This window comes from Scyliorhinus canicula, chromosome 13 (assembly GCF_902713615.1).
Source record: "Scyliorhinus canicula chromosome 13, sScyCan1.1, whole genome shotgun sequence".
Taxonomy (NCBI): Eukaryota; Metazoa; Chordata; class Chondrichthyes; order Carcharhiniformes; family Scyliorhinidae; genus Scyliorhinus; species Scyliorhinus canicula.
Genome location: NC_052158.1, coordinates 42350497 through 42370381, shown reverse-complemented (window position 1 = coordinate 42370381; position 19885 = coordinate 42350497). Strand labels below are relative to the sequence as shown.

Sequence of the window (19885 nt, the reverse complement as noted above, 5' to 3'; positions counted from 1 at the left end):
TGCTCTCCTGCACTCTTCATTGAACCAGGGTTGATCCCTGTCTTGGTGGTAATGGTAGAGTGGGGGATATGCCAGGCCATGAGGTTACAGATTGTGGTTGAATACAATTCTGCTGCTGCTGATGGCCCACAGTGCCTCATGGATGCCCAGACTTGAGCTGGTAAATCTGTTTGAAATCTATTTCATTCGACAAATACAGCATGATTTTTGATTTTTAAAAATTAATTTACGGGATATGGCCTCGCTGGCTAGACCAATATTTATCATCCATCTGTATTTTCCCTTGAGAAGGTGGTGGGAGCTGTCTTGATGAATTGCTGCATTCCCTGTGGTGTAGATACACCCACAGTGCTGTTCGGAAAGTAGTTCCTGGATTTTACCCAGTGACAGTGAAGACACAGCGATATAATAAAATGACAGGGTTGATGTTACCATGTATCTGCTGCATTTGCCCTTCTAGCTGGAGCCTTAGTGAGTTCCTACAGTGCATGTTGTGGATAGTTCCCTGCTGGTATTGTGTAGTGGTGGTGGAGGGAATAATGAAAGGTATTCTCAACATGAAGGTAGCAATCTTTTTTCTCCACAAAGGCTGTGTGGTGTTGGACCCTACCATATTGTCATGGACTGATGCATCTGTGGCAGGTTGATTGGTGAGGATGAGCAGTGATGCCAGAGGATTGAAGGATTTAACAGAGGGGAAAAGCAAACAGGTGCCATTTACAAGACATTCATGCTCGAGTTGGGGAAGATCTCAGAATTGATAATCGGGGACAAAAAACTAACTACTCACAGACTGCAGTCTATGTTCTAGTAATGAAATTCTCTGCATCGAAATGCAACCTCCAAAAATACATTTTACCTGGCAACAGATGACATGTCTCAGATGTTTAATTTCATTGGCTAAGCATGTTTTTCTAACATATTTAATGACACTTGACAGATTAAGCAATTGCAGTAAATCTGTTGATTTGCTGTTTGTCGTGGGGGATTTTCCACTCATGCCCTTCCCCCTCCCTGCAAACTGGAACCCAAGCGGAACTATCTTTGCAGCTCTGTGTTTCTCAATCTAGACATACCAGCGTCTAAACAATAAACTCCCGCCTACCACCTTCCACCTGGCAAAACCTGTTCTCATTCTGAACAAATTTCCCCTGAAACTCCACTCTTTTCCTCCAAATGAAAGGAATACCTGCTGTGGGTATCTGCATGGCTCCGAGCAATGCCTGCCTTTTTGGGGGATATGTGGAACATTCCTTATTCCTACTCAGGCCCCAATTCTCCTTTTTTCTCCAGGGCAATGCAGCTTCAATGAAGTTACTATGAAAAGCCCCTAGTCGCCACATTCAGACGCCTGTTTGGGGAGGCTGATATGGGAATTGAACCGTGCTACTGGCTGGTCTGCTTTAAAAGCCAGCGATTTAGCCCAGTGTGCTAAACCAGCCCCTAAACTTACATCTTTCCAATTTTCACCCATCACCTTCACCTATTCCATCTCTGACCCTTTGAACCCTTAACTCCTCCATTCTGTTTTCAGGGAAGGCTATTAAGGAAAATTCACTAGATTTACACACAAACATAGGAATTTGGAACAGTCGAGTACTCAACCCGACATTCAACCCGAATCCTTGATCTGATTGTAATGTCAACTCCAAATTCCTGCCTTCCCCCGATAACCTTTCACCCCATTGTTAATCAAGAATCTATCTACTTCTAAGGGAAGGCAGTTGAATACGAACGTGCGAAGGCTCCTCAATGTCATTATGATGCCAGCCATGGAAGGGGAGGTGGAGATAGTGGTGGCATTGGATGCGGAGAAGGCCTTTGATAGGGTTGAGTGGGAGTATTTGTGGGAGGTGTTGGAGAGGTTTTGGTTTGGGGAGGGGTTTATCCGGTGGGTGAGGCTGTTCTACGAGGCCCCGATGGTGAGTGTAGCCACAAATAGGAGGAGGTCGGCGTACTTTTGGCTGCACCGGGGGACGAGACAGGGGTGCCCCCTGTCCCCCTTGCTCTTCGCGTTGGCGATTGAGCTCCTGGCCATGGCATTGAGGGAGTCAGGGAACTGGAGGGGCCTGGTGCGGGGTGGGGAGGAACATCGAGTGTCGCTGTATGCGAACGACCTGATTCTTAGTGAATTCGGGGGTTTTTCGGGGTATAAGTTGAACCTGGGCAAGAGTGAGTTGTTTGTGGTGCATCCGGGGGATCAAGAGGAGGGGATTGGTAGGCTCCCATTGAAGCAGGCAGGGAAGAGCTTCAGGTACCTAGGAGTCCAGGTAGCTGGGAGCTGGGGGGCCCTGCACAAGCTCAACCTCACAAGGTTGGTGGAGCAGATGGAGGAGGAGTTTAAGAGGTGGGATATGTTACCGCTGTCACTGGCGGGGAGGGTGCAGTCCGTTAAGATGACGGTGCTCCCGAGGTTTTTGTTCCTGTTCCAGTGCCTCCCCATCCTTATCCCGAAGGCCTTTTTTAGGAGGGTCAACAGGAGTATCATGGGATTTGTGTGGGCGCATGGGACTCCGAGGGTGAGAAGAGTGTTCCTGGAATGAGGCAGGGATAGGGGGGTGCTGCCGTTGCCCAACCTCTGTGGGTACTATCGGGCTGCTAAGGCAGCGATGGTGCGTAAGTGGGTAATGGACGAGGACGGGGCAGCATGGAAGAGGATGGAGGCGGCGTCATGTGTGGGCACGAGCCTGGAGGCGCTATTAACGGCGTCGTTGCCGCTCCCTCCAACGAGGTATACCACGAGCCCGGTGGTGGAGGCTACCCTCAAAATTTGGGGGCAATGGAGACGGCATAGGGGAGAAGTGGGGGGCTCGATGGAGGCCGCGATACAGGGGAACCATCGGTTTGTTCCAGGGAGCAGTGATGGCGGATTCCGGGGCTGGCACAGGGCAGGGGTTAGGAGGTTGAGGGACCTGTTTGTGGAGGGGAGGTTCGCGAACTTGGGGGAGTTAGAGGGGAAGTTTGGGCTCCCCCCGGGGAACATGTTTAGGTACATGCAGGTTAGGGCGTTTGCCAGGCAGCAGGTGGAGGGGTTCCCCTTGCTGCCCCCACGAGGGGTGCGGGTTCGGTTGCTCTCGGGGTGTGGGTTGGAGGAGGGAGGATTTCGGACATATACCGGGTAATGCAGGAGGTGTACGAGGCCTCGGTGGAGGAACTGAAGGGTAAATGGGAAGAGGAGCTGGGTGAGGAGATTGAGGAGGGGACGTGGGCAGAAGCCCAGGGGAGAGTGAATTCCTCCTCTTCCTGTGCGAGGCTTAGCCTCATACAGTTCAAGGTGCTGCATAGGGCCCACATGACTGGGACGAGGATGAGTAGGTTTTTCGGGGGCGAGAACAGGTGCGCTCGGTGCTCGGGGAGCCCAGCGAATCACGCCCATATGTTTCGGGCGTGCCCAGCGCTGGGGAAGTTTTGGAAGGGGGTAGCAAGGACGGTGTCGAGGGTGGATCCAGGGTCAAGCCAGGCTGGGGACTCGCAATTTTTGGGGTTGCAGCGGAGCCGGGAGTGCAGGAGGCGAAAGAGGCCGGTGTTTTGGCCTTTGCGTCCCTAGTAGCCCGGCGGATGATCTTGCTCCAATGGAAGGATGCGAGGCCCCCAAGCGTGGAGGCCTGGATAAATGATATGGTGGGGTTCATTAAATTGGAGAAGGTGAAATTTGCCCTGAGGGGATCAGTACAAGGGTTCTTTAGGCGGTGGCAGCCTTTCCTGGACTTCCTGGCAGAACGGTAGGGAAATAGGCCGGCAGCAGCAGCAGCCCGGGAGGGGGGGGGGGGGGGGGGGGGAACGGAGGGAGGGGTTTGGATTGGGGGGAAGGAGAACTGTGTACATGGGTTTGTGGGATGTGGCGGGTGTTATCTCTTTCCCTTTTGTTGTTGGGTGTTCTTTTGTTTAGTTTTTTTCTTCTTTTGTTTGTAGTTGCTTTTGAAATTGGGTGGGGATTGTTCTTGGGGTGTTACTGCGGTTGTTTTGTTAATAGAGTTGAGTTGTTCATACTTTGTAAAAATTTCAATAAAAATTATTTAAAAAAAAAAAGAATCTATCTACTTCTATCTTAAAATATTCAGATTCAAAGAAGAAAGTTCCAAAGACTCATGACCCTTTTAGAGGAAAATGTTCCCCTCATCTCTCTCTTAAATGGGCGACTCCTCAGGAGTGATTCAGTGGAGTTTTTTTTTTAAAATTTAGATTACCCAATTATTTTTTCCAATTAAGGGGCAATTTAGCGTGGCCAATCCACCTACTCTGCACATTTTTTGGGTTGTGGGGGCGAAACCCACGCAGACATGGGGAGAATGTGCAAACTCCACACGGACAATGACCCAGAGCCGGGATCGAACCTGGGACCTCAGCGCCGTGAGGCGGTTGTGCTAACCACTAGGCCACCGTGCTGCCCTGATTCAGTGGAGTTGAGTTAAAATAGAAAAACCCCGCTATTCAAAGGCACTTTGGTGTTTTTCTTTGGCCTAGCTGAGGAACTCCCCATCGAGGCCACTCTTGAAGTAATTTCTACTACTATGGAATAGAACAGTACAGCACAGAACAGGCCCTTCGGCCCTCGATGTTGTGCCGAGCAATGATCACCCTACTCAAACCCACGTATCCACCCTATACCCGTAACCCAACAACCCCCCCTTAACCTTACTTTTAGGACACTACGGGCAATTTAGTATGGCCAATCCACCTAACCCGCACATCTTTGGACTACTCGTGGACTGGGATGCCATTTTAAAAGGAGCTCCAATCCATCAACACCCACCCCCCACAACTTCACCCAATTTACCTCTTCCGGGGTCCTTGAGTCCCTCCTCATCCCACCTCTTGCGGAAAAGACCCCCACCAGGCCTGACCCTTGGGCATGGGTCACCTTTCACCTTGGCACTGTCAGCATAGTGAGGGTTGCACTGCCAGGGTGCCTGGATGGCAGTGTCAAGGTGCTAAGCCAGCAGTGCCAAAATGCCCAGGTGATGGGGGAGTACCAGGGTGTCACTCTGCCTAGTGCCTGACCACCCGGGGGCCTCAACCTTCCCCCCCCCCAGTTGAGGCTCTGCTGGGGAGGCTGATGAATCCCGGGCCCCAGGTGAATCTGGCAAACACACATTTAAATGAGACTAATGGATCATTTAAATAGGCCACCTACATCTTGTCCAGCAAGCCGAGCCTATCCAACCTTTCCTCAACAGGCAACTCACCCATTCCAGGTATTAATCTAGTAAATATTCTCTGAACTGCTTCCAATGCATTTCCTCAAATAAGGTGACCAATACTGTATACATTACTCCAAATGTGATCTCATTAGTGCTCTGTACAACTGAAGCATAACCTCCCTACTTTAGTATTCAATTCCCCTTGAAATAAATGATAACATTCTATTAGATTTACTACTTATTTTCTGTACCTGTATACTAGCATTTAGTGATTTATACAGGAGAAGACCCAGATCCCACTCCAGCTCAAGAGCTCTGCAATCTCTTACCATTTAGATAATAAGCTTCTCTTTTTTTCCTCCTGCCAAAATGGACAATTTCACATTTTCTCACATTAAATTCCATTGCTCATTCATTTAACCTATCTATGTCCATTTGTAGCCATCATATGTCGCCAATGGCAGATGCAATATAATTTGGATAAGTGTGAGGTTATTCACTTTGGAAACAAAATCAGGAAGTCAGATTACTACCTGAATGGTTGTAAATTGGGAGAGGAGAGTGTACAGTGGGACCTGGGTGTCCTTGTGCTGAAGGTAAGCATGCAGGTACAGCAGGCGGTAAAGACGGCTAATGGTATGTTGGCCTTCATTGCGAGAGGTTTCGAGTACAGAAGCTGGGATGTGTTGTTGCAATTATACAGGACCTTGGTTAGGCCACACCTCAAATATTGTGCGCCGTTTTGGTCTCCTTTTCTGAGGAAGGATGTTCTTGCTCTCGAGGGAGTACAGCGAAGGTTTACCAGACTGATTCCAGGGATGGTGGGACTGTCATATGAGAAGAGATTGACTAAGCTAGGATTCTTCTCGCTGGAGTTCAGAAGAATTATAGAGACTTTTAAAATTCTAACAGGACTAGACAGGGTAGATGTTCCCAATCGTGGGTGTGTCCAGAACCAGGGGTCACAGCCTGAGGATTCAGGGTAAACCATTTCGGACAGAGATGAGGAGACATTTCTTCACCCAAAGAGCGTTGAGCCTGTGGAATTCATTACTACAGGAAGTAGTTGATGCTAAAACATTGAATATATTCAAGAGGCGGCTAGATAGAGCACTTGGGGTGAATGGGATCAAAGATTATGGGGAGAAAGCAGGATTAGACTATTGAGTTGGATGATCAGCCATGAGTGATAAGGCCAAAAAGCCTCCTCCTGCTCCTATCTTCTATGTATCTATGTATGCATCTTACCCCCTTCCATAATTACTCTGACTCCCACAGCTACCGAGTCAGTGCTTCCTCACATCTTCCTTCCCGTGTAGAATGCATTCTAGTCTCCTCGTTCTTCTGTTCTGATGATAGCATATTCCATACAAACATTTCCCATATACTTTCCTTTTTCCTCAGTGGACGATTTCCATTTTGGTTGACAGGGCCCTCAACCATAACTGCTCTCTTTCATTCCCCTCTCTTAGAAACATGACAGGGTAAGCCTTCTCCTTACCAACAATACCACCAACCTCTGTTTCCAATGGATCATCAACCATTTCACTCACCTCCAACATAGCGACATCATGAACTGCATCTTCCTCACCACCCCACTTTCAGCACTTTAATGAAACCTTTCCCTCCACAACATGGCACGGTGACACAGTGGTTAGCACTGCTGCCTTACAACACCAGGGACTCGGGTTCAATTCCCAGCTTGGGTCACTGTCTGTGTGGAGTTGGCACATTCTCCCCGTGTCTGCATGGGCTTCCTCCAGGTGCTTTGGTCTCCTCCCACAGTCCAAAGACGTGCAGGTTATATAGATTGGCCATGCTAAATTGCCCCTTGGTGTCCAAATAGGTGTAGGTTAGGGGTTATGGGGTTACGGGGATAGGGTGAGAAAGTGGGCCTGGGTGAGGTGCTCTTGAGAGTTGGTGCAGACTCGATTGGCTGAATTGTCTCCTTCTGCACTGCAGGGGTTCTATCGTTCCAACACCCCGATCCACTCCTCAGTACCCTCCCTCCCATTGCACCTTTCCACGCAAGTACAGCAGATGGAACACCCGCCCTTTTACCTCCTCCCTCCCGTAGGCCCACTCGTTCCAGGTGACACAGTGATTTACCTGTATTTCGCTGAATTTAGTGTACTGTAATTGCTACTCACAATGCAGTCCGGCCTTCACGCACACTGAGTGATGGCTTTTCAGAACATTTCTGTTCAGTCCAGTGAGGGGAACACAGCCTTTGATGGCCCTTCTCCAGTTTATCCTAATCCACCGGACGTGGTTTTATTCATTAATACAACTGAGGCTTGAGTTGAGTCAGCCTATCAAGTCTGTTCTGTCATTGAATATGATCGTGCCCAATCAACTCCAATTTCCCACACTGTCCCCATATTCTTTGATTCATTGAGAAATTTAAAATGTCTCTGTCAAAGGTTTGAATATACTTGATGATGAAGCATCCACAATTCTTTAAGGTAAAAAAAATCACCAGAGCTTCACAGACCTCTGGAAGTGAAGGAGTTCCTCCTCGTCTTCGGTGATCAACTTATTTTCCTGAGACTGTGTCTGTGTTCTAGATTCCCCAGAGAGGGGTAACAAATTCTCTGTTGACCCATGTTTAATCATGTGATTCCCAATTTGGTGGAAAATAAACTAAATGGACCCTGGTCTTTATCATGCTTCCAATTACAGGAAGCCTCTGCCTACTGTCTCCAGACACTGGATTTATGAAGAGGGGACTATCAAGACCAGTTTTGTAGCAGTCATTCTTAATCCATCTCAGTTTAGCAGGATACTGATAGAGGGCACAACCTCTATTTTATGCTAATCCAGTGTTGGTGCTGAATGTGTTTCCATTGACTAATGTAACTGAAGCTCTGGGTTTAGCCATCGTGCGTAACAGACTCTGAGCAACAGATGACAAATTGATATGGGAAAGATCCTATTGGTTAGTTGGGACGATACTGACCCACATACTAGTTACAGGTGGGATGGTGTCATTTCCAAATGGAAACTGTAGTTTTGTGGTTAGTTCCCTTTCTGACAGTGAATCTGTTACTCTATAACAGACAAGAACAAACACATGCTAATTTAGACATGAATGCAATGTTGTTTGGACCAGTCTCATGTGCTGAACCAAAGTTCCTATTTTCTCTCATTTTTACTTCCCCATACCAGCGAAAGAGGATTCGAAATCAGAAGTGTTGGCGTATGTAAAGGGGAGGGGGTGTTATTTTCAATAAACCTGCTCTGCAATTAAAGCCGATTTTCAGGGTTGTGTTGAGTTGTTTGATGCTGTAGATACTCACTGATGTAAAACTGCCCTAGCCCGTGCTCTTTCCAGACCCTACTACCTGCTGGGTGTTATCCTTGTTAATCTCCTCTTATCCTGCCTACCTGAGCCATCTCGGTCTCTGCGATTGATATAGAGAAATACAGCACAGAACAGGCCCTTCGGCCCACAATGTTGCGCCAAACTTTTGTCCTAGGTTAATCATAGAATTTTGGACAATTTTTCATGGCCAATCCACCCAACCTGCACATCTTTGGACTGTGGGAGGAAACCGGAGTACCCGGAGGAAACCCACGCAGTCACGGGGAGGATGTGCAGACTCCACACAGACAGTGACCCAAGTCGAAATCGAACTTGGGACCCTGGAGCTGTGAAGCAATTGTGCTATCCACAATGCTACCGTGCTGCCCTTAAGAAGTTAACCTACACTCCATTATTCTACCCTAATCCAAGTACCTATCCAATAGCCGCTTGAAGGTCCATAAATTTTCCGACTCAACTACTACCACAGGCAGTGCATTCCATGCCCCCACTACTCTCTGGGTAAAGAACCTACCTCTGACATCCCCTCTATATCTTCCACCATTTATCTTAAATTTATGTCCCCTTGTAATGGTGTGTTCCACCCGGGGAAAAAGTCTCTGACTGTCTACTCTATCTATTCCCCTGATCATCTTATAAACCTCTATCAAGTCGCCCCTCATCCTTCTCCGTTCTAATGAGAAAAGGCCTAGCACCCTCAACCTTTCCTCGTATGACCTACTCTCCATTCCAGGCAACATCCTGGTAAATCTCCTTTGCACCTTTTCCAAAGCTTCCACATCCTTCCTAAAATGAGGTGACCAGAACTGCACACAGTACTTCCAAATGTGGCCTGACCAAGGTTTTGTACAGCTGCATCATCACCTCACGGCTCTTAAATTCAATCCCTCTGCTAATGAACGCTAGCACACCATAGGCCTTCTTCACAGCTCTATCCACTTGAGTGGCAACTTTCAAAGAACTATGAACATAGACCCCAAGATCTCTCTGCTCCTCCACATTGCCAAGAACCCTACCATTAACCCCTGTATTCCGCATTCAGATTTGTCCTTCCAAAATGGACAACCTCACACTTGTCAGGGTTAAACTCCATCTGCCACTTCTCAGCCCAGCTCTGCATTCTATCTATGTCTCTTTGAAGCCGACAACAGCCCTCCTCACTATCCACAACTCCACCAATCTTCGTATCATCTGCAAATTTACTGACCCACCCTTCAACTCCCTCATCCAAGTCGTTAATGAAAATCACAAACAGCAGAGGACCCAGAACTGATCCCTGCGGTACGCCACTGATAACTGGGCTCCAGGCTGAATATTTGCCATCCACCACAACTCTCTGTCTTCTATCGGTTAGCCAGTTTGTTATCCAACTGGCCAAATTTCCCACTATCCCATGCCTCCCTACTTTCTGCATAAGCCTACCATGGGGAACCTTATCAAATGCCTTACTAAAATCCATGTAAGGCAAGACCTACCCCTCACAAATCCGTGCTGACTATCCCTAATCAAGCAATGCCTTTCCAGATGCTCAGAAATCCTATCCCTCAGTACCCTTTCCATTACTTTGCCTACCACCGAAGTAAGACTAACTGGCCTGTAATTCCCAGGGTTATCCCTATTCCCTTTTTTGAACAGGGGCACGACATTCGCCACTCTCCAATCCTCTGGTACCACCCCACAGCGAGGACGAAAAGATCATTGCCAACGGCTCTGCAATTTCATTTCTTGCTTCCCATAGAATCCTTGGATATATCCCGTCAGGCCCGGGGGACTTGTCTATCCTCAAGTTTTTCAAAACGCGCAACACATCTTCCTTCCTGACAAGTATCTCCTCAAGCTTATCAGTCTGCTTCACGCTGTCCTCTCCAACAATATGGCCCCTCTTGTTTGTAAATACTGAAGAAAAATACTTGTTCAAGACCTCTCCTATCTCTTCAGACTCAATACACAATCTCCCGCTACTGTCCTTAATCGGACCTACCCTCGCTCTAGTCATTCTCATATTTCTCACATATGTGTAAAAGGCCTTGGGGTTTTCCTTGATCCTACCCGCCAAAGATTTTTCATGCCCTCTCTTAGCTCTCCTAATCCCTTTCTTCAGTTCCCTCCTGGCTATCTTGTATCCCTCCAGCGCCCTGTCTGAACCTTGTTTCTTCAGCCTTACATAAGTCTCCTTCTACCTCTTAACAAGACATTCAACCTCTCTTGTCAACCATGGTTCCCTCACTCGACCATCTCTTCCCTGCCTGACAGGGACATACATATCAAAGACACGCAGTACCTGTTCCTTGAACAAGTTCCACATTTCACTTGTGTCCTTCCCTGACAGCCTATGTTCCCAACTTCTGCACTTCAATTCTTGTCTGACAGCATTGTATTTACCCTTCCCCCAATTATAAACCTTGCCCTGTTGCTCGCACCTATCCCTCTCCATTACTAAAGTGAAAGTCATAGAATTGTGGTCACTACCTCCAAAATGCTCCCCCACTAACAAATCTATCACCTGCCCTGGTTCATTACCAAGTACTAAATCCAATATGGCCTCCCCTCTGGTCGGACAATCTACATACTGTGTTAGAAAAGCTTCCTGGACACACTGCACAAACACTACCCCATCCAAACTATTTGATCTAAAGAGTTTCCACTCAATGTTTGGGAAGTTGAAGTCGCCCATGACTACTACCCTGTGACTTCTGCACCTTTCCAAAATCTGTTTCCCAATCTGTTCCTCCACATCTCTGCTGCTATTGGGGGGCCTATAGAAAACTCCCAACAAGATGACTGCTCCTTTCCTATTTCTAACTTCAACCCATATTACCTCAGTAGGCACATCCCCCTCGAACTGCCTTTCTGCAGCTGTTATACTATCTCTAATTAACAATGCCACCCCCCCACCTCTTTGACCATCCTCCCTAATCTTGTTGAAACATCTATAACCAGGGACCTCCAACAACCATTTCTGCCCCTCTTCTATCCAAGTTTCTGTGATGGCCACCACATCGTAGTCCCAAGTACAGATCCATGCCTTAAGTTCACCCACCTTATTCCTGATGCTTCTTGCATTAAAGTATACACACTTCAACCCATCTCCTTGCCTGCAAGTACTCTCCTTTGTCATTGTTACCTTCCCCACTGCATCACTATGTGCTTTGGCGTCCTGACTATCGTCTACCTTAGTTCCTGGACTACAGATCCGGTTCCCATTCCCCTGCTAAATTAGTTTAAACCCTCCCGAAGAGTACTAGAAAACCTCCCCCCCAGGATATTGGTGCCCCTCTGGTTCAGATGCAACCCGTCCTGCTTGTACAGGTCCCACCTTCCCCAGAATGCGCTCCAATTATCCAAATACCTGAAGCCCTCCCTCCTACACCATTCCTGCAGCCACGTGTTCAACTGCACTCTCTCCCTATTCCTAGCCTCGCTATCACGTGGCACCGGCAACAAACCAGAGATGACAACTCTGTCTGTCCTGGCCTTTAACTTCCAGCCTAACTCCCTAAACTTGTTTATTACCTCCACACCCTTTTTCCACATCGTTGGTACCAATGTGCACCACGACTTCTGGCTGCTCACCCTCCCCCTTCAGGATCCTGAAGACACGATCAGAGACATCCCTGGCCCTGGCACCCGGGAGGCAACATACCTTTCGGGAGTCTCGCTCGCGACCACAGAATCTCCTATCTATTCCCCTAACCATTGAATCTCCTATTACTATTGCTTTTCTATGCTCCCCCCTTCCCTTCTGAGCCCCAGAGCCAGACTCAGTGCCAGAGACCTGGCCGCTGGAGCCTTCCCCCGGGAAAGGTCATCCCCCCCAACAGCATCCAAAACGGTATACTTGTTTTGAAGGGGAACGGCCACGAGGGATCCCTGCACTGTCTGCCTGTTAGTTTTCTTTCCCCTGACTGTAACCCAGCTACTCTTGTCCAGTACCTTTGGTGTGGCTACCTCCCTGTAACTCTTCTCTATAACCCCCTCTGCCTCCCGGATGATCCGAAGTTCATCCAGCTCCAGCTCCATAACACGGTCTCTGAGGAGCTGGAGTTGGGTGCACTTCCCGCAGGTATAGTCAGTGGGGACACCAGTGGTATCCCTCACCACCCACATCCTACAGGAGGAGCATGCAACTGCCCTAGCCTCCATCCCCTCTTACTTTACAAAATTAGCTGCCCCGTGGGCCAACTGGACCTCCGCCCTCCGACTCTACTTCCAGTCAGCTGTACTCTAAACTCCTGGCTCCCTTCACGCTCTTTGATAAATATAGGAAATGAAATGTAAGGAACACCTTACTCCCTCCTCACCTAACTCCCTCAGTCACCAAACTCTCACTGTAGCACTCAAATGCCACAAGCTCAGCACTCAGCACTGGATTAGTTCTTATATCCCTGCAGAATATCTGTTCGCTTGTTAATAAGACTCTGTCATCCAGGACCGTATTGAGGATGATTGAATTGAAATCATGGCATTGGGGAAAGATTGGCTGATGAGTCAACCAGTCAACCATTTCTCTCTTAATGATACCTTCCATTATCTGCTCTGCCCAGATCATTGCAGCAATGCTGTGGTCTTTATCACCAATACACCTTTCCTCTATTTCTCTGATGACATCTCCTCATCTTTTTCCATCGCTTCAGTTGTTGCCCTCTAAACCCCACCTCAGGTTTCTCTCGGTGGTATCCTCAATCCTCACCTCTCTCACCTTCTGCACTGTGACACCTTATTGTCAGTGGTTCAAACCACTCTGCAAATTTACTCTCTCTCCTGATTTTTCTCCCTCCTGTCCTCCATTAACCTCTTCCTGCAGATAAACTCAAACTCTCCAGTCATATTCACGACCACCATTTTGAAGTTGTCTTTCCCATGGTACCTTTATTCTCACAGATTTTTTTTTTTTATAAATTTAGAGTGCCCAATTATTTTTTCCAATTAAGGGGCAATTTAGCGTGGCCAATACACCTACTCTGCACATTTTTGGGTTGTGGGGGCGAAACCCACGCAGACACGGGGAGAATGTGCAAACTCCACACGGACAGTGACCCAGAGCCGGGATCGAACCTGGGACCTCAGCGCTGTGAGGCGGTTGTGCTAACCACTAGGCCACCGTGCTGCCCTTTTATTCTCACAGATGATGCACTCTCTGAACATCACATTCTTAGCAATCTCATCCAAACCATTGCCTTCAATATCTCCCAGAAAAAAGCTCCCCCCAATCACTTACAACAGCACTTAAACTTCCAACTCTTTTTTTACCCTCTATTTATCTTAATATTTCTGCCTTTGTTATTCTAACCTTTGCTCTCTTCCCACCTGAGTATGGCTCTGCTACCTGTTCATTGGAATCTCAGACCGCACATTTGAGCATATCTGGTACAGGACTGGGTTAACCATCATCACCAGATCTTGTTGAACCCCAACTCCTTCTGTGGGGCTTTACCCCTCAATGCGTAATCCTACTGATCACTTTTGGATTGTCCTTGGGAACAAGGATAAGCACTGAATACTCTAATCTAAACTATTTCTTAAACCCCTCTCCCCACTGAAGATTTCCTTGTCACCAAGATTTTTAAAAATAAATTTAAGAGTACCTAATTCTATTTTTGCAATTAAGGGGCAATTTAACGTGGCCAATCCACCTACCCTGCACATCTTTGGGTTGTGGGGGTGAAATCCACAGTCAATGGAAGAATGTACAAACTACACACAGACAGTGACCCAGGGCCAGGATCGAACCCGGATCCTCGGTGCCCGGAGGCAGCAGTGCTAACCACTGCACCACCAAGCTGCCCTAGGAGTCCTTGTTGTCGAGATGCTCCAGGGATGAGCGGCGGCCCAGGGAGACAGTGCCTGCTGTGGACCGGTTGTGGTGGTATACGACTTTCAGTGATCAAGGCATTCTGGGAGTATGGAGTTGATGTGTCTCATGGCCAACCTCTCGAAGCACTTCATAATGCAACATAGAGCACTTCATAAACCAATGCACCACTGTGCTGCCACCCCCCCCCCCCCCCCCCGCCACTCGCTAAACGTCATTCAATCTGCTGCCTCTGTGTCCTATCTCCCTTTCCCCATCCCATCAGGTGAAAAGAGAAAAGATTAACCACAGCCATGCAGGTTAATTCCAGATTTGACTATTCCACTGCTCCGCTGACCTGTCTCCCATCTTTTATAAATTTTAGCTCAACCAAAAATATGCTGAGGGAACCTCTCCAACAATAACTTCTGTTTCTGCCCCAATGGAGTTATTCCTGGAGTTCCTCTGAGAATCGATCCTTGACCTCCTCCCATTTCTGACCCACACGGGTTTTACTGGAGACCCCGATCTGTAGGTAAAGATGGTGATGCTGAGCACCAAGACCATGGGCGGGACCCTGTTCCTCCGCACCCGTGTTCTGGTGTGGTGCCCCCCCCCGACGGCAGCGGGATCCTCCATCCTGCCAGCCAGCCAATGAGGTTTCCCATTGTGGGCACTCCCATGCCGTCGGGAAATCCGTGGGCGAGTGCGATGCCGGCGAATCGGAGGGTCCCGCTGACGAAGAATCCAGCTCCATAAATATGATGGAGTTGAAAAAGGGAAACAAAAGGCAGAGTAGGCAATTCATCAACCCTGAGCTTTTCCTGAACAATAGATTGTGGCTCAAACTCCACTTTCCTGCCTTTTCCCTTAACTCTTGATCCCTTTTAATTCTTGATCCCTTGTATTCATAAGTGATGTTTAACTCACACAAATATATTTAGCGGTCCACTAAGCTACACAGCTCACTGTGGGGAAAAAAACTCCAAAGGCCAACAAGCCTCTGAGAAGAAATTCCTCTTCAATTACATCTTCAAATGGAGACTTCCTATTTTGAAACTATGGCTCCCAATTCTACATTTCCTCAGGAGGGGAAATATCATCTGAGCATCTCTCCTGTCAACCATCCCCTCCACCTCAGGACGTTAAATGTTTCAATAAGATCACCTCACTCTTGGAAACCCAAATGAATATAGGCTCAGTGACTGACCCAGGAACGTCAAGTCAGGCCCATTCAGTAAAGCAATCCAATCAGTGCATTGGTCAGTATAAGCTTACTTTTACTTGAGATTATTGACCTGCAAACTATATACTCAGTCAATACTTGTAGAAACTACCCAGGCATATGGAGTTTGAGACAATGTCCAGTTATTTTAACAGAATTCCTTAAGTATGGGATAGTCTTTAATCAAACTGGTTCCACAATGACAGACAAATTAAGATTAAAATGTTATTAAATCATAATCTCCATAAAATCATTTACAAATGCAGAATTTGACATGTAAATAAAAGTAGATTTCAAAAAATGTACAACAAGGCGAAGGCTGAATACACAGACAAAGAAATGTTAGAACAGTAAGGAACTACACCCAGCATTGATCCCTGTATCTCACCTCTGGGCGGAGTGTCAGTCACTCATGACTCAGGTTAACAGTGAGCTGCACACTGATCATATTTCTATGTATTTAATATGATAAACATGCTGCAGTGTAAAAATGTCCCATAACTGCATAAAGTTAATCGCAAGCAATCAAAAGCCAAGGTCAAGCAGCTGTAGTCTCTCTGGATACTGAGTTGGGATGAGTTAAAGGTGCATTTTAAAGCTGTTTCTTCCTGTCTTTCATCCCAAAGTCTGATCACATCCATGAGACTGGATCGGTTAACTGACAGCTGGACCCATCAGACCTGAAACAAAGATTACCAGGGTTAGAAAGTACAGAGCCCATTTTGGTACATAGCTCCAAACTACACATGGGTCAGTCTACAATTAACCTCAATGTGCAGATAAAGATGGCTAGTCAGACAGTACACACTGGCATAGAACAAACCAATATACTTGAGTAATTGATTGAAAACCTCTTTGGAGTTGAATTGTACAACTCAAATGATCAAGGCTTCAAACATGGGTAGAGGTCTGTATTGTTCAGGCTTGAGAAAGTATCACCATAGTTCCCATCACAGGCTTCCTGACCTGCCTTATTTCTGCATCATTGCAGAGATGGGACTGGTGGAAACAGGGGGCGAAATTCTCCGCACCCGCGGAAAGTCGGCAAACCGTCGTAAAAATCGGGACCGTTTTACGACGGTCGCGAAGGCTTCATTTCCCGACGGATTCACTTCCTGGAAATGGGCTAGTAGCGCGGCCGCGTCAATTACGTGCGTGATGACGACGGAACGTGACGACGACACGAACCCGCCCATGTGACGCCGCCCGACGCCGTAAAAAGGCGTGGGCGACCACAGAATCTGTCGGGCAGGATGTCGGAGCCTAGGCGAGCTGCTCCTCGCTTTATAGATGCAGACGTCGAGGCGCTGCTCGATGCCGTGGAGCAGAGGAGGGGCATCATCCGCCTGCGGAGAGGGCATCGCCAACCTGCCAGCACGGTACGCCAGGCCTGGCGTGACGTGGCTGCTGCCGTCAGTGCTGTGGGGCAGACCCCTCGCTCAGCAGAGCAATGTTGAAAGAAGCTACACGACCTCACCAGGTCTGCCAGGGTAAGTGCCATGAGGGTGCCCCCTAGTCACAACCATCCCTCCCCCTTAACTGCCCGGGGGGGGGGGGGAGAGGGATTGGGGCAGAGTTATTTGAGGGTGGTTCACAAAGTTGTCACAGACCCAGCGCTCTGGCCCCGAGGAGAGATGCAATCATCTGATGACAAACTGTGCCAGTATCAGAACGGACTGCTGATACCTACCGTTTTGTAATGATCTACCTATGTTCCCTCCCCCAACAGGCCAAGGCCGGTCATAACCACCGTGAGCGGCACAAGACTGGAGGGGGTTTGCCCAACATGCACCCCCTCAGCACCTTTGAACAGAGGGCACTGGACCTTGTTGGGGGGTCTGCCACCCGCGATATCGCGCAATGCGAGGTTGGCGGAACTGCAGCAAGTGAGACAACCCTCCCTGACAAACACCCCCCCCCTCCCCCATCCTCTGTCCCTTCACACACCCTGCCCACTGGGACCGTCCAGCGGCCTGCCGAGCAAATCGAAATAACCCGTCTCATTCTCTTCCCTAGGACGTGATGCCGAACGACCAGGGCCGTCTGGCTGCAGACGGAGACAGGAATCTGCCGCCACCTCACCCGGGGCCTCACAACAGAGGGTGCCCGATCAGCGGGGAGCCCCATCCTCCCCAATCCAATCTGCGGAGCAGGACGCCCAGAGGGTTCGAAGTCCACCACCACCACCAGAAATGGCCAGGGACAACCCTTCTGTCGCTGAGCAGCCCCACACCATGGACGAGGACCTAAGCATTGAGAGCGTCGGGCTTGCGGCACTGCTTTCTCCCACCACATCCATCATCCCAGAGATACACACCCCGGCGGGCCTATTTAGTGATGAGTCTCCTGGGGCACAGTCTGGTTGGCACATCACAGATGAGCAGGTACAGCAGGTGGAGGTCGGAGCAACAGAGGGCCCGGACTCGCGGAGGCCAGACCAGGCCCAGGATGCAGCTGGCTCCCAGACGTTTCGGAGTTCCTGGAGTTTATCAACCCACCCGCACAGCCGATGCCTCAGGAAACCCAGGGAACAATGACGGGATGAGGGCTTCCTTCCAGACTCTGCAGACGCTGTTAGAGGAGTCGAACCGCGTCCAAGAGCAGGGAGTGGTGCCGCTCATGGCAGAGACCCAGGCCGACACCGCACGGGTGGCATCCGCGGTGGAGGCAATGGGTCAGGTTATGCAAGACGTTGGGGTTAATGTGCACGCGTCATCCTCGGCCCTGGACAGGGTTGCCCTCTCACAGGCAGCAATGTGCCAGAGCCAAACCGACATTGCCGGCGCCCTGCGGGCCATGGCCGAGTCTCAGCAGGTCATTGGCCAGTCGCAGCACGCCATGGCACAGTCCCAGCAGTCGATAGCACAGTCCCAGCATTCGCTGGCACAGTCCCAGCAGTCGCTGGCACAGTCCCAGCTGTCAGTCGCGGAGACCATCAACCGCCTGACACATGTGCTGGATGGCGTCGTGCACACACAGGTTGAGATCGCACAGTCCCTGGCGGGAATGTCTAACTCCCTGGACTCCGTCTCTGCAAACCTTCGGATCCTGGTGGATACCGTTGCAGGCCTCCAGGACTGGCAGCGCCAGGTGTCGGTGGTGCGACGGGGCACCTTCCCGCTCGCACCTCTGTCCCAAAGTGAGGCCCGGGGGCCACCGGGCTCCCCGAGGGAGGAGGAGGTTTCGGGGCCCGTCCCATTAACTCCATCACGGGACGTCCCGGAATTCTCGGCCTCCCCCCGTCCCATCCCTGGTGCATCGGGTGGGCAGCAGGCAGAGCAGGGTGGCACAATGTCACCCGAGACGCCCGCAGAGCAGCCTGGCCCATCAAGGCCGGGTCGCCCCAGGAAACGCTTGGCCAAGGAGAAACGAGTCAAGGGGGGCGATTCGCAGCAATCCTCCTCCACTCCTGCTGTATCATCTGGGGAATCACTTAGATGTAGTGGTAAGGCCCGTAAGGCAACTAAGATAGACACTGAGTAAGTTGGCACGGGTGAAGGGCACAGTTTAGTTGTAGGGGCTAGGGCACCTGTAAATAATTGTTAATATTAAACGCACTGTTCCACCTTACTTGTAATACCGTGTGATTGTTCCACAGCCACAGGAATCGTGATGGTGACCGAGTGTCGCAGGGGGTGACGGGTGGTGAAACCTCGGTGCCGGGTGTGCAGTCCCTGCCCCTACCCCCCTCCCACAGCTAGCCCACGCGGGCACGTGATGGAGTGTCAGTGACGAACTCAGCGGCCACCAAGGTGGATGGTTCAGCTATTGCCATGGGTCAGACTCTCTCTAACGATTCTGAGCTCACAGCTCTGCGCAGAGCGGGCTGTCATCATTCCACATGGCACTGATCACACCCGCTGACACAGCCATCAATGTTGTGCCATTCTGTCTGTACCCAGTGATAAGCGTCATGTCGAAGTGGAGCAGTGTACACTGAGGGGGGGGGGGGGGTTGTGGTGGTGGCAGTTGTGTGGTGACCCTCTGCATGACTAGCGATGCAGGTGGTGGTTTGGTGTTCATCGGGGACGTCACATGCGATGCGTGAACCGTGCTGCCACCATGGCGTCGCGTGCCCGCCGTCCTTGCCGGGTCCGTCGTGCCGCTTCCTGGACATCACCAGCACCTGGGTCGTGTCTGCGTGCTGCGCCCGCCACTCCGCCAGCGTACTCCTCCTCCTCCTCTGTGCTGGCACCACTGCCACTAGCTTCTCCCTCCGCCTCCTGCAACAGGTCATCTCCCCTCTGCATCGCGATGTTGTGCAGCGCACAGCAGACCACTACAATGCGAGCGACCCTGTCGGCCTGGTACTGCAGGGCCCCTCTAGAGCGGTCCAGGCACCTGAATCTCATCTTCAGGAGGCCAAGGCAGCGCTCCACCACACCCCTGGTTGCTGCATGGGC

General features: G+C 49.7%; 1 long non-coding RNA gene across 1 annotated transcript in view; it reads right to left on the bottom strand.

Moving 5' to 3' along the window:
* Positions 1 to 15641: 15641 nt before the first annotated feature.
* Positions 15642 to 19885, bottom strand: part of LOC119975909 — a 64043-nt gene continuing 59799 nt past the window's right edge. The window contains exon 6 of the long non-coding RNA XR_005462827.1: positions 15642 to 16162. This is a non-coding gene — a long non-coding RNA (uncharacterized LOC119975909). The remainder of the gene's footprint in view (positions 16163 to 19885) is intronic.